Source organism: Berghia stephanieae, chromosome 2 (genome assembly GCF_034508935.2).
Source record: "Berghia stephanieae isolate SIO BIC M18660-M18661 chromosome 2, UCSD_Bste_1.3, whole genome shotgun sequence".
Taxonomy (NCBI): domain Eukaryota; kingdom Metazoa; phylum Mollusca; class Gastropoda; order Nudibranchia; family Aeolidiidae; genus Berghia; species Berghia stephanieae.
In genome coordinates, this window is record NC_088361.1 from 68539710 (window position 1) to 68552882 (window position 13173).

A 13173-nucleotide genomic window follows, 5' to 3' on the forward strand; every position below is an offset into this window, starting at 1 on the left:
ATCATAAAATGCCCTGTAAAATAATAGTCTTAAGATGTATATTAAATATTAGGACACCAGGTACATATTTTGTTTTAAAACTCAGATAGCTCCACAAACTCGGAGCTGTACAGTTACAAGTTTTTTGGTAAAAATTATGAATGCAGTATATTACTTTCATTAAGAGAGATTCTGATGATCTTAAGACAGGACTAGGTTATAGAATTCAATAAGGTATTGTAAGTAAGAAGGATCTACATTAGTAAAACATTTATAGGCATATAAAAGAATTTTGTACTCGATTCTGTAGAATGTGTAATTATTACTATTTCTATTATTATTATTATTATTATTATTATTATTATTATTATTATTATTATTATTATTATTATTATTATTATTATTATTATTATTATATTATTATTATTATTATTATTATTATTATTAACATAACATAACATAATATGGTATAGGGCAAAATAGGATAAAATCCCTTGAATGCAATGGTATTATTATTATTATTATTATTATTATTATTATTATTATTATTATTATTATTATTATTATTATTATTATTATTATTATTATGTTTTGAATTTAGATGTTCACAATTAATTTTTCATTGTCCGGTACTGGCGGAGTTTGAGCGATGAAAGTAGATTAGGATTTCTCTCATGTAGGTGTGAAGTTTGCGTCCTTCGCTAGGGAAGTAATGGGGTTGATCTATATTACCTTTCCATGTGCTTGGGGTCATTGGTCACATTGCAAAATGTGCTCAAAGTGACCTACATAGTGAAAAGTGCTCACAGCTTTCGAAATATTTAACATCACGATTGGTCATTTTGTTCAACTTGACACATGGGTGTGTTTACAATTTTCATAAACAAAGCAGCGTGTTTACATTTGTTAAGGAATATCCAATCGTTGGATAGCAATAAATCATGTGATTGATGACTGAGTTGGAGGAAACCCCGTATATAGATCGCTCCCATTGCGTGTCAACTGGAAAATGTTATATCGGCATTTCCACTTGTGACACCTTCTATTATAAGATTATCATCGGATACCCCTAGTCACTACGCTCCAAGACCCCCACCAATACTGACAACAATACAAGTAAAAAACACAGTGATCAACAATGCACCCTTCGATAACTCACCTTCATCAAATCAAAATTATTTCCAATTTGACAACAACAGTTCACATCATCATTCACCTCGTCACTCCACATTGCTGAGGAACCGTTCACACACCAACAGCAACAACTACACACAGTATAATAGAGTGTCAATGTATGAGAACCACTTACAGAGTAAAATGTCATTAATAAAATAAAAAACCCTCTGGGTACAATGTGATCAAGAGAATCCGGAAAGGTCGACAAGGTGGTGGGTTAATGATAGTTTACAAAGAAAATATTGCCTCACAGATAATAAAAGTAACAACTAAGCCAACGACCTTCAAAACCATCGAATGTCAACTAAAATATAAAAACATGAAACTTAACTTTGCTCTTATTTATCGTCTAACACCATCTAACAAAAACAAAACAAAGACAAGACAGTTTTTGACAGAATTTGAACTATTTCACCAATCTGTCAACAAAAGAAAATCTGTATATCTTAGAGGATTTTAACATCCATGAAAATGACGAGTCAGATAACAATGCATTGGATTTTCACAGTATAATTGAGGCACAGAATTATGTCCAACTCATCACATAACCAACACACGAAAAAGGAAACACGTTTAGACCTCATAATTAAACACCTTGATAACACTTTGTTGAATAACACCCACGTACAAAGTAATCATATATCAGACCATCTATCTGTTTTATTTGAATTGAATTTGGAAAAACCTAAACCCACAACAAAAACAGTAACAACGGCAATATAAGTCATTAGATATTGAGAATTTTTAATGGCCTTATTACATCGGGTCTTACCACCAAAGTTGAACGTGCATACAGAGCAGATGACAAAATTTCTATTTTAACGAAATTATGTCTGAACTTCTTGATCACAATGGTTCACTGAGGAAATTCGGTTGCCAAAGCAGATGAGACGAGAAGCGGAAGAAACATGGCTGAAAACAAGACGCCCAATACATAGAGAGTTATATAAACAAGCAAGAACTGCGACTACTAACACTCTGATAATCGAAACCAAAAGATAATATATTAGAGACAACGTGGACAATATCAAAGGCAATAGTTAGAAGATTGTTAATGTCCTGAACGGTTTGATGAAAGTTGATAGTAGGGAAAAACTACTGCCATCACACCAAAACAAATCAGATTGCTTCAATGATTACTTCAATACAGTAAACACCTCTGACAATATGAAAATAGCAAACCACCTATATCATGCTCATTGTCCAATTTCTGCTCTGCTTCAATAGAAGAGGTTAGTGAATTGATTAAGAAAGCCCCAAATAAACAGTGCAAACTTGATGTTGTCCAAACGTGAATTTTGGAAGAATGTGTAAACTTCGATGCAAATAAGTCTATCGAGAATGCAGACATTCCAACCTGCTTCAAGGAAAATCTAATTACAACACTCTTGAAAAAGAAAAATTTAGACAGCGATCAATTAAAAAACTACAGGCCAGTCTCGAACCTTCATTTCATTTTAAAATTAATAGAGAGACTCATTGTCAAACGTTTCAACAACTACATAAATGTCAACAATTTGCATACCGTTTTTCAATCCGCCTATAAGCAATCACACAGCACCGAAACAGCACTTTTGCGTGTCAACAATGATGTCGTCGACCTACTTGACAAAACCGATAATGTAATACAACTGCTGCTGGACCTAAGTGTCGCGTTCCACACTGTGGATCATGCAATACTACTAGAGCGAATGCAGAGGCTCTTTGGAATCGGAGACAAAGCTTTAGAATGGTTTTCATGCTATCTGCGAGATAGGTCACAGCGCGTTCGCATAAATGATTCCCTTTCACCACAAACACAGCTGCCATTTGGCGTTCCACAGGGTTCAGTGCTTGTCGCTTATATTTTCACAATGTACATAAAGCCCTTAAGCAACATCGTCCCGACCTTTTGTCTCAGTCATCACCTCTACGCCGATGATACCTAGCTATACACTCCCATTTTATCCAAAAAAATATCGAAGAAACTAAAGAACGACTCGCAGCATCTCTAAAATAACGTTAAAGCATGGATGACAAACAACTAAGCTTAAATTCAATGAGGACAAAACTGAGGTGATTGTATTCAAAAAGACAGGAAAGGATATACTAATCGACCAACTGTCCTTCGGCGAATCTGTTGTTAAAAATTCCAATGTCGTTCGAAACCTTGGTTTCTTTTTTGACACTCACCTAGACATGCGCGCACACATAACAAAGTTCTGTCAGGCGGTTCATAACGCTCTCCAAATGATATGCAGAATACGAAATTTTATTGATGACGAAACATGCAAAACACTTATCTATGCCCTTGTTACCAGCCGCTTGGAATATTGTAACTCTCTGCTGTACGGCCTATCAAAAACATCGCTGAACAGACTACAGTTGATACAAAACAAAACTGCTCGTATAGTTACAAGGACAAAGTCTTGGGACCATATAACACCGGTCCTTAAGTCACTACACTGGCCAATAGAGAAAAGAATAATAATATACAAAATCGCATGTTTTGCTTAAAATTGCCTTCACCATATAATATATGGTATATATGATATTATCACCTGAATACCTTTAATGCATTGTCGAGGAATATAAACCAACTCGATCTCTGCGATCCGGCGGTTCTTCGCTAATGGAGAAAAACATCCCAAGAACAAAGTTTGTTGAGCGTGGTTTTGCATTTTCGGCTCCAATCGTATGGAATTCTTTACCACCTAAAGCCCAACAATGTGAAAGTCTACCAGTCATCAAACGGCATTTAAAAACCAATCTTTTTTTCTGCTTATCGTGATTCTATGTGAAATTCGAACGAGATATGTGTATGACCGTTGTAGTGATTTTGTAGTATGAATGAACATGTGTGATACGAAATAAAATAAAAACACACAAAAAAAAAAAAAAAAAAAAACAATTGTAAAGCACATCCAGTGCTACTACCTCTAGTCAATCTAATTCTGACTAATGTAGTGATATATTTCAATCGCCTCAACTTTCCCAGGATTGTAAATAAATCAATACATAATCTCAATACATACTATTGCAGCATCGCCATGTGTTAAAGCTACGAAGTTGACACAGCATTCTCACCTAGGTGCGAGCCATGTTTTAGATCGTCAATTGTAACGGGCACATAACCGACCTAATTAGAAATTCACCAGAGTACAGACGCTACAGCGATGACACCCCGAACATGATTGGTCTAAAGAAAACAACCAATAGTAAACCAGGCAAGCCCCAAATCCTGGAATACTGTTGGCTCCTTGTGATTCTCCAACTCCCGAGAGAAACGCATATAAACAAGTGGGGGAAAAACGCTCTCTCCCATTTCATCTACGTAGAGCTCACTGCTTTATATGAACCCGAAAGTTCTGTACTAGCGAGAAACATGTGCAAATGAAGGTAGGTGATAGACATACATTGTGTTAAAATTAATTAATCCCAATTAAACTTCTGTGAAGGAGTGATAATTAGTACTGTGTTTTCGCCTGGCCGTAAGTAGAGAAAACCAAAAATAACAGAAATCAATAACTCATGTTATTAACAGTAATTGTAACTCGTGTTATTATAAACATATTTCATTCGCTATCTTTATCTATTTATTTATGTATGTATATATTATTGTATGTATATTATGTATGCCTTCCAAATGAATTAATTACCTTGCGCGAACTACATTTACCTATGTGCTATCGCTAATACACGATAGTTCTATTTAGCATTTATATGCATTGATTATTATTCTCTCATGATACATATCTTTCCCCATCCCACTAACTCGATGTGTCCTGTTAATTAAATAACTGATGAACACATCTTATATCAATGGTGATGTCAAGGGTATTAATTGAAATCCCTCACGACCCCACTATTCGTAGGAATATTAAAATGTTGCAACCTAGTCAAAGATTTGCTCGGATATTTTCACAGATCGGGATACTGACTGAACCTGCATCCTGCGACGGACCAAACAGAACGTCCAACCACGCATCAAGTCACCGACTATCCATCTAGAACTTGGCTACAAATGATACAGAGTGAAATCTGGCAAGCGGTCGGCTGAAACTACTGAAGCAGAACGGCTCATGTCCCATATAGATAGAATGCGCTTGGCCAAGGAGTTCACAACATTGCCATCCGGAAGTATAACCGACCAACACACAAACTCTGTGTAACCATGAACTTTTATAGTCTGGTTAATACTGTTTAGTGAGAACAACTCACAAACGCGGATGGCAAAAACAATAACAAAGGCCTGAGTGACGTCATCTTCGAACTATCTATAACGGAAAAACCTAAGCGCCGCCCAGACACCTCGAAAGTTAAGCCCACTCAGTAACAAAATGAATAGTTCGTGATACGGGATTAAGATTAAATACCCATAGTCTAAATTTAATTAATTACAACCAGCACTATTATTCTTTGGCTAATTGTGTGTTAACTTGTTATTGTATGAGGCAATTCTGTTGATTTATATTAAAATACTTCTTCTTTAATGGGGATTAATGCTTACCTTCTAACCTACCTATCCCTATATAACGTGCCAATAATCTACCACTACTCTATTACCTATTTCTTTAAACCTAAAACATTCTATTACTATCGGTCAAGTGTCAGGAGCTGTTACCCGACTATAACAGGGAACTTAAAAGTGGCACCAGACACTAGTCTATGGAGAAACTATCTGACTCCTATCTCTCTACTCCTACTTGCCACCCTCCTACATAGACGTGAAAGCCAATATCTACCCTGACTACGCCTAAGACACGAAGATGGCACAAAGGAAGAAGAACAACAATCCTCACAAGCACACCAACATGAGATCATATTTTTCTCGAAATGGAACACAAGAAGGCAAAGATCATTTAATCGAAGTCAAAATCGGCACTAAGGAAATATTTATTCAAACGACATACTTCGCACAAAAACCAAACCATCAGAATCTGAGTTGGGTGCTGACGATAACGCACGCGTCTGATGATTCTACAGACAATACAACGAAACTTGAATGTGAGGTTGTGGAAGGAGATTTCCTTGTGGTGAAACAATGGAGGAAAGTCACGTTTACTCAACTTTATTGCACGTGTTGATGTGATCGACGAAAAGAACGTTGACTATGAAGGGGTTTTCCTTCGTAGAGTGCCCAGCAAAAGAAACGAGAAACCAATATTCGTTATTGATGAAGAAGACATCTGAAAAGAAGACATTGTGACAAAACTGTTAGTGCCCAATTTTATTGGTGGATCAGCTCGCTGGAAAAAAACAAATTATGACCTTTATATGCAACCTCAATTTATTGGACATTAATTAATCCACAGTGATAATTGAGTTTCAAAGCTTTCTGTTATTAATTTTACAACAATATTTTAGTATTGGTTAAACAGCAGTGGAAGTTCGTTGTAGAATCATGCTTTTTTTTCTTACTCCAATTGTTTTAATCCAATAAATGATTGTTATTATAAAGGCATGGCAATGTAACAATGCACACTGTACTCATATTACTTTTGTCCTGTTATGTTGAACTCTAAGAAATATTCAAAATCGTTGTTTTAAACATGAAATTTGGAAATATTTAATGTTTTAACAATTTTTTGATTGGGTGATCATCTTACCCCGACCAACTGATCAACTTACCCCGGCTTCGGGGCAAATTGAGCATTTTGACATGCTTTTTAAAATCTCCTGTAGTCCATTAGATTTACGAAATAATGTTGATGCAACACTTTGATATTGTAAAGAAATGGCAAAGCCATGAATATATGTACGTACGATGTTTCAAATACATCAGTTTTTCTTGCTACAGGCGAAAGTCTGAAAAAGTGCTCAACTAACCCCACCTTCCTCTATTCATTGTCCTCTTCCATAAACAATAGAATTAATCCAAATTTCAATTTTGGGGACATGTATTCAATTTTCATCTTGTTTGTCCCTACATAAGTGACCGAGTGGTTAAGCATTGTGATTCCGAAGGTCCCGGGTTCGAGCCCCTCTTCAGGCACTTTCGCTTTTTTTTCCTTGAGCAAGATTATTAATCCCAAATTTGCTCACTTACTTGGACAACATGGGTGATTCCTGTTGACATCAGACATTCTGTTTGATGGTTTATCAATATTCCTTCATGGAATGCCAAGGCGACGGGATCTTATGGTGCCGTTGCGAAAGGGTGTAATTTTTATTAATTTTTTATCCCTACATAATATCAGTTTGAGACGATTTGTCATATTTAAATATATATTCAACTCTGAATCCTTACGATTTTGTTTGTTTTTTTTTTTTTTTGTTGTTGTTTGTTTGTTTTTTTGGCAACTGGTTCTGCCCAACATAATGGTGATTGGAGGCGGTGGTTCACAAAAATCTTTGATCAAATGTTAATTTTCAAAAGTTAGGCCTATCTTGTTATTTCTTTTTGGTCACTCGTGTATATACTGCATAGTCATTCAATTCACTCATTTACGGACTCACTCATTACCATTTCGGATGATCGTCGGGGGGACATCACAACACGGTGCAACACATCTCGGTCATTGACCTTCTCGTTCAAGTCGTACATTATGTCTCGTGTGATTAAAATGAGCATCTTAAAATGCCATCTCTACCCTCTCTATTATTTACGTTCCTATTTATGACTGGTCGTCTCAAAATGGTATCTAAAAATCTTGAGCATTTACTTAGCGCAATATCCTCTAAAAGTGCTCATGATGCAAGTGTTTCCTAATCACAGCAACACTTTACGTGAAGGACGAGATATGATGCCCGTAAATCGATGTTACAAATATTTTTCGACTGAGACATAGCTGTTAACGGCCAGGTACTCATTTTATACTTGAGTACGGTGAGAAAATATGAGTAAGAGCCTTTTCCAAGGACTAAACTTTGCGTCGGTCATAGTGAGACTCAAATCCGAGACTTACAGGTCCAAATGCGAATGTCATATCATAAGACGATAAAGCTGCACATCATACGAGTATGTCGGTGTGCGCCAGGTACTTTAAGTTGCATTTTAAACTTAACTCATATAGTCCAGTAGATTTAGGGTTTGACCCGGAAGAAACTGGTACCAAGCTAATTTTTATTCTGATGAAACTAGACTACGTTCTGAACCTCCCATGAAATATCCACCGAAATCCACCCTTGGAGAAAAATAATTACAGCCGTTTTAAATTTTACATCTGTATGAGAATAGTTTCCTCTTTTTCCTTGTTAAAGGGAAATAATCAATAATAGATAATCATTCTTTTTCTTTACCAAAGACGAAGAGAGGGTAAAATGGCATTGAGTAGCCCCTGGATTAATATCTCATTTAATTTATTCATTTTTCATAAAACGTATGCTTTTTGTTGTTTTGGCATTGTATAACGCCGTTGTATTGGGTGGGTGGAATTACGCTAAAGGTGGAAGAATATTGGACCCTGGTGACGGACACTCTCATGTTCTATCTACGACATAGCTATTCAACCCCCCTAAATCTTTTTTTCCCTTCCATGAGAATGTGTCTTTTACTTTTTTTTTTCTTTTTTTTTTTTTCTTTCTTTATTTTCGGAATGTGGCCACTTGATCTCGCCTGGGCCCTGCCTGTAGTCTTTTGCAGAGAGGGAAACATGTTTTAACATTTTTATGAAAGATGACAATTGTTTCCTTTGTCTAGATCACCTCTCCATTATTGACTATGTAATTTTTAGATTTTTGATACAATGCTTCTTTTGTAACCCTCTTAATCTATCCTTTTGTATTCCCACTGTCAGTGTGAGACTTCCAGTTGGTTGGATATAGATGTATAAACTGCTCTGTGATCTACTGATTTCTACGTCTTATGTTTTTCTTATGTTATGAATTAACTTCATGTATAAAACAGAACATAGGGCAATATAGCAACGTAATGGCTTTTAATGGAATGAAACATCTTGAATTTTATAAATATATCTTAAAAGAAAAAAACAAAAGATAAAACAACCGCTACTCCCCCCCCCCCCCTCTCTCTCTCTCTCTCTCTCTCTCTCTCTCTCTCTCTCTTCTTTTTTTTTTTCTTCTTTTTTTTCTTCTTTCTTTCTTTCTCTCTCCAGGCCTGTAAATGTGCACCGAGATTTGAACGGTTCCAATTGGGACCATAATAGATTGGGATTCGTTAAGAACCATCCTCTTCCCCATGAACGAAACAAACGCTTCTTTCACTTTTCATCCAATGAAAATTGGATTTTCCCGGTGTACCTTAAAGGCTCCATACACGCCCGGATATGATCCTGGTTCAGACCCCGATCAGGCAAACCGGGGTGAAAACGCAATGTGTGTGTAAACCTAGGTACGGTCGATCGCTCGCAAAGCCCGCTTTGCTTAATATTTTTCGAGGCGATCGGCGATCGGGGGCGTGGCAGTATAAAAAATTGGATTTTTTTCGGATTTTCGCTGTTTTGACGTCAGATTCGTGATCAGCGTCGAATTTACAATAGGTTTGATACCAAGAACTATGTTTTTACTCCAAAAATTGATGAAATTAGAAATAAAATTTAATTAATATTGAGGCTATGTGGCCGACAGAACAGTGCCCCTCCCTGTTTTGTGGTATGACTCTCGCTTCCAGATCGGAAGGTTCAGGTTTCGAGACCCGCTCTAGGTGGCGCAGAGTTGAATCCTTGGAAAATGCTCTTTACTCACATTTTCTCACCGTACTCAGGTGTAAAATGAGTACATGGCCATTCGTTGTCTTTGTTGGGGAAAAATGTCACATCGCCTGACAGGCGTCATGTCTCGTCTTTCAAGTTTAATATTGCTGTTGCCTTGGGACCCCTTGTAAAGCGCTTTGAGCACGTGAATATTGCGCCAAATAAATGCTGTGTTATTATTTTTTTAAATAATATTTTTATAAATGTTGCGCCAGGAAGAGGTAGATGGCAAAAGTTTCGTTCTTGATCATCGTAAAATTTATAAAGGATTTCATACAAAATAAAAAATAGTTTTCATAATTTTCAATGTAGATAATGATATAATAATATGCCAGTTCTTTTTTTTTTTTTCCTCCTCACCCGTTGACGCGACATGACGGTCGACCTTGACACAGACATTTGGGATTGGCAGATGCCAAAAAGCCTTGACTACGTGATGACAGGGGTGGGCATTGTAACCTTGAATTATAATCTACAAACAACGCCCCCCCCCCCCCAAAAAAAAATAATAATAATAATAAAAAAAAGAACTGGGTGCGTGTGTATGGTGGTGGGGGGGGGGGGGGGTGCGAATGCGAGTAGTCCCGAGGAGTACCCTTTTAACCTGCCACGGGAACACTGTCGATTTGTTTTATAAATAATAATAATAATAATAATAATAATAATAATAATAATAATAATAATAATAATAATAATAATAATAATAATAATAATAATAATAATAATAATAATAATAATAAATAACAAATCTTTATTGTCCACACAATGGAAAAATTTCCGTGGTCTACGTTGCTTTTAAACTTAAATCGGATTGCAAATGTATTGATGTTATGCGTATTGGGAAAATACTTACGACATCTCCATCGGGGTATAACATATTAACACACAAAACTGCAAACTCGAACGTTCATTGTCTGATTGATATAACTTAGTGATAAGTTAATTATAAAATGCTATCTAAAAGCAATAACAACGGGTTGACTAACGTCAAATTCATTCCTTCTATTGATGCTCTGTGTTAAATTCAAATACTCACAAAGTCCGCAAGCCAGAAATATCACTCCAGCCCAAAAATCTACATGGAACCTTGAACGTTATAGTCTGATATATTTTAATGAGAACTAATCATAAAAATGGGTGTCTAAAAACAATAACAATGAGATGAGTGTCGTCAATTTGGTTCCTTCTATAAATATCCAAGAACTTTACTCACTCCATCCGCTCTCTCCTCCTTCAATACATACGAATCTATTCTCTCATCACTTTTTTGTGCGGCTATGCATGTAGTCTTGTGAAATGACACTCGCCTTTGGATCGGACGGCACTGGATTCGAGTCCCGCTCTGAGCGGCGCATAATTGAGTCTTTGGAAAAGGCTCTTTACTCGCATTCTCTCACCTTGTTCACTGTTAAAATGAGTACCTCGCTGTTTACAGCGTCGTCTCTGTCGGGAAACAATTGCAATATCGCTAAACAGTCATGTCTCGTCTCACATGTTTTTATGTTGGCCAAGGACCCTTATAAAGGGATTTGAGCATCTTTATTGAATATAGCGGTATATATAGCGCAAGTAAATCTCTCTCTCTCTCTCTCTCTCTCTCTCTCTCTCTCTCTCTCTCTCTCTCTCTCTCTCTCTCTCTCTCTCTCTTATAGCTATTGCTACATATGATGCGAATATCTTGGACGGTTATTGATGCTATGAGTTTAGGTAAAATGCTCACAACATCCCCAGTCGGAAATAACGTACTGTCACACAAAACTACGAGTAACCTTGAACGTTAAAAGTCTGATTGATATAATTTAGTGAGAACTAATTACCAAAATGACTGCCTTAATACAATAACAAAGAGTGGAATGATGTCAATTTCGTTCCTTCAACAGTCTAATTGATATCTAATTGATATAATTTAGTGAGAAGTAATCACTATTGTGAGCAAGACGAAAGATAGAATAACAGACAGTAACTGGGATCGGTTCTGTCGGCCTCACTATTAATTAAAATTTATTTCTAATATCACCAATTTTTGGAGTAAACACACAGTTCTTAGTATCAAACCTATTGTAAATTTGACGCTGATCACGAATCCGACGTGAAAACAGCGAAAATCCGAAAAAAATTGTCCACTTTTTTTTATAATGCCACGCCCCTGATCGCCGATCGCCTCAAAATAATCTCTCCCCATGTGTGGACAAAAATCATCTGCGATAAACGCAGGGATCGGGTCACAGCGACGAGGTCATCCGTACCGCTATCAGCGGATGTCGGCGTCTATGGGGGGCTTTAGAGCTTCCAGTTTGTAAATTTGTGATTGAGAAGAAGAAAAAAGAAAAGAAAAAGAATAAATAAATATCTACATGAATACAAAAAATGAATAGATGATAAATGAAAATATCAACTATCCAATTGATAACAAAAAGATATTTTGTGTATTTTCTAAATTCTTTTTGTATTATAGGAAGAGGGAGGGTAAGATTTTGAACACAACTATGTGACATGGAACCACAAAGTTTTACTTTGTGGCTACACCTATGCATGGGACCATCACCTCGAAAAAATGTCGGGATAAGACAAATGCGATTTGTACTTATTTGCGGGTCTGATAACTCAATCTCTTATGGGCTCATTGTTGTAATGGAAATCTTAAAAAATGACGCAAAATATTGTCCATTAAAATAATAATAATAATAATAATAATAATAATAATAATAATAATAATAATAATAATAATAATAATAATAATAATAATAATAATAATAATAATAATAATTTCTACAGTGCCACTTTCCACCAAAAGTATCTATCTGTATCTGTATTGTAGGCGCTGAAGAAACCAATGGTCTTGTTGTATTTCAGCGGCGTCCTCATTGGGCGCGGACCAATGCGGACTCATGTCAGTCGGGCCTTGAAATCGTTTAGGTTTGGTGCCATGATGACCAGTTCATCCAGCCCATTCCGATCCGAGATAGTTCTAATGAAGAAAGAATTTCTGTAATTTTGTGTTCTTGTCTGTGAGATTTTGAAGCAGTTCAAATTGTTTGTGGCGTATCTCTCAATGGGGTTTTCGGTTATGTGGTTGGCAAAAGTGAGTGCTCGGATTTTTCTTTTGTTTGGTCGTGGCGTGAAAAAGGAGTCTGCCTTTATCGATGGTATTTGGTCTGTTATAATCTTGAACATGGATGACAGACGGGTTTCTTTTCTTCTTTGTTGAAGGCTGATGAGGTTTCTTTCTTCTTACATTTTTGTCATGCATCCTGGGGTTCTGCTCTTCTAGTTTCCAGTTATGAACCGGGCGCCTTGTCTCTGGACTCTCTCTCGTTTTTTTTTTTTGAATATCCTCTTTCAGATAGGGGTCCCAAGCAACAGCTCCGTATTCCAATTGTGATCT

General features: G+C 36.4%; 1 long non-coding RNA gene across 2 annotated transcripts in view; it reads right to left on the reverse strand.

The window, feature by feature from the left end:
• Nucleotides 1-3905: 3905 nt before the first annotated feature.
• Nucleotides 3906-13173, reverse strand: part of LOC144965418 (uncharacterized) — a 34445-nt gene continuing 25177 nt past the window's right edge. The window contains exon 3 of one of the 2 annotated variants that reach the window (XR_013644014.1): nt 3906-6323. This is a non-coding gene — a long non-coding RNA (uncharacterized LOC144965418). The remainder of the gene's footprint in view (nt 6324-13173) is intronic. The other variant, XR_013644015.1, reaches the window with a different exon arrangement.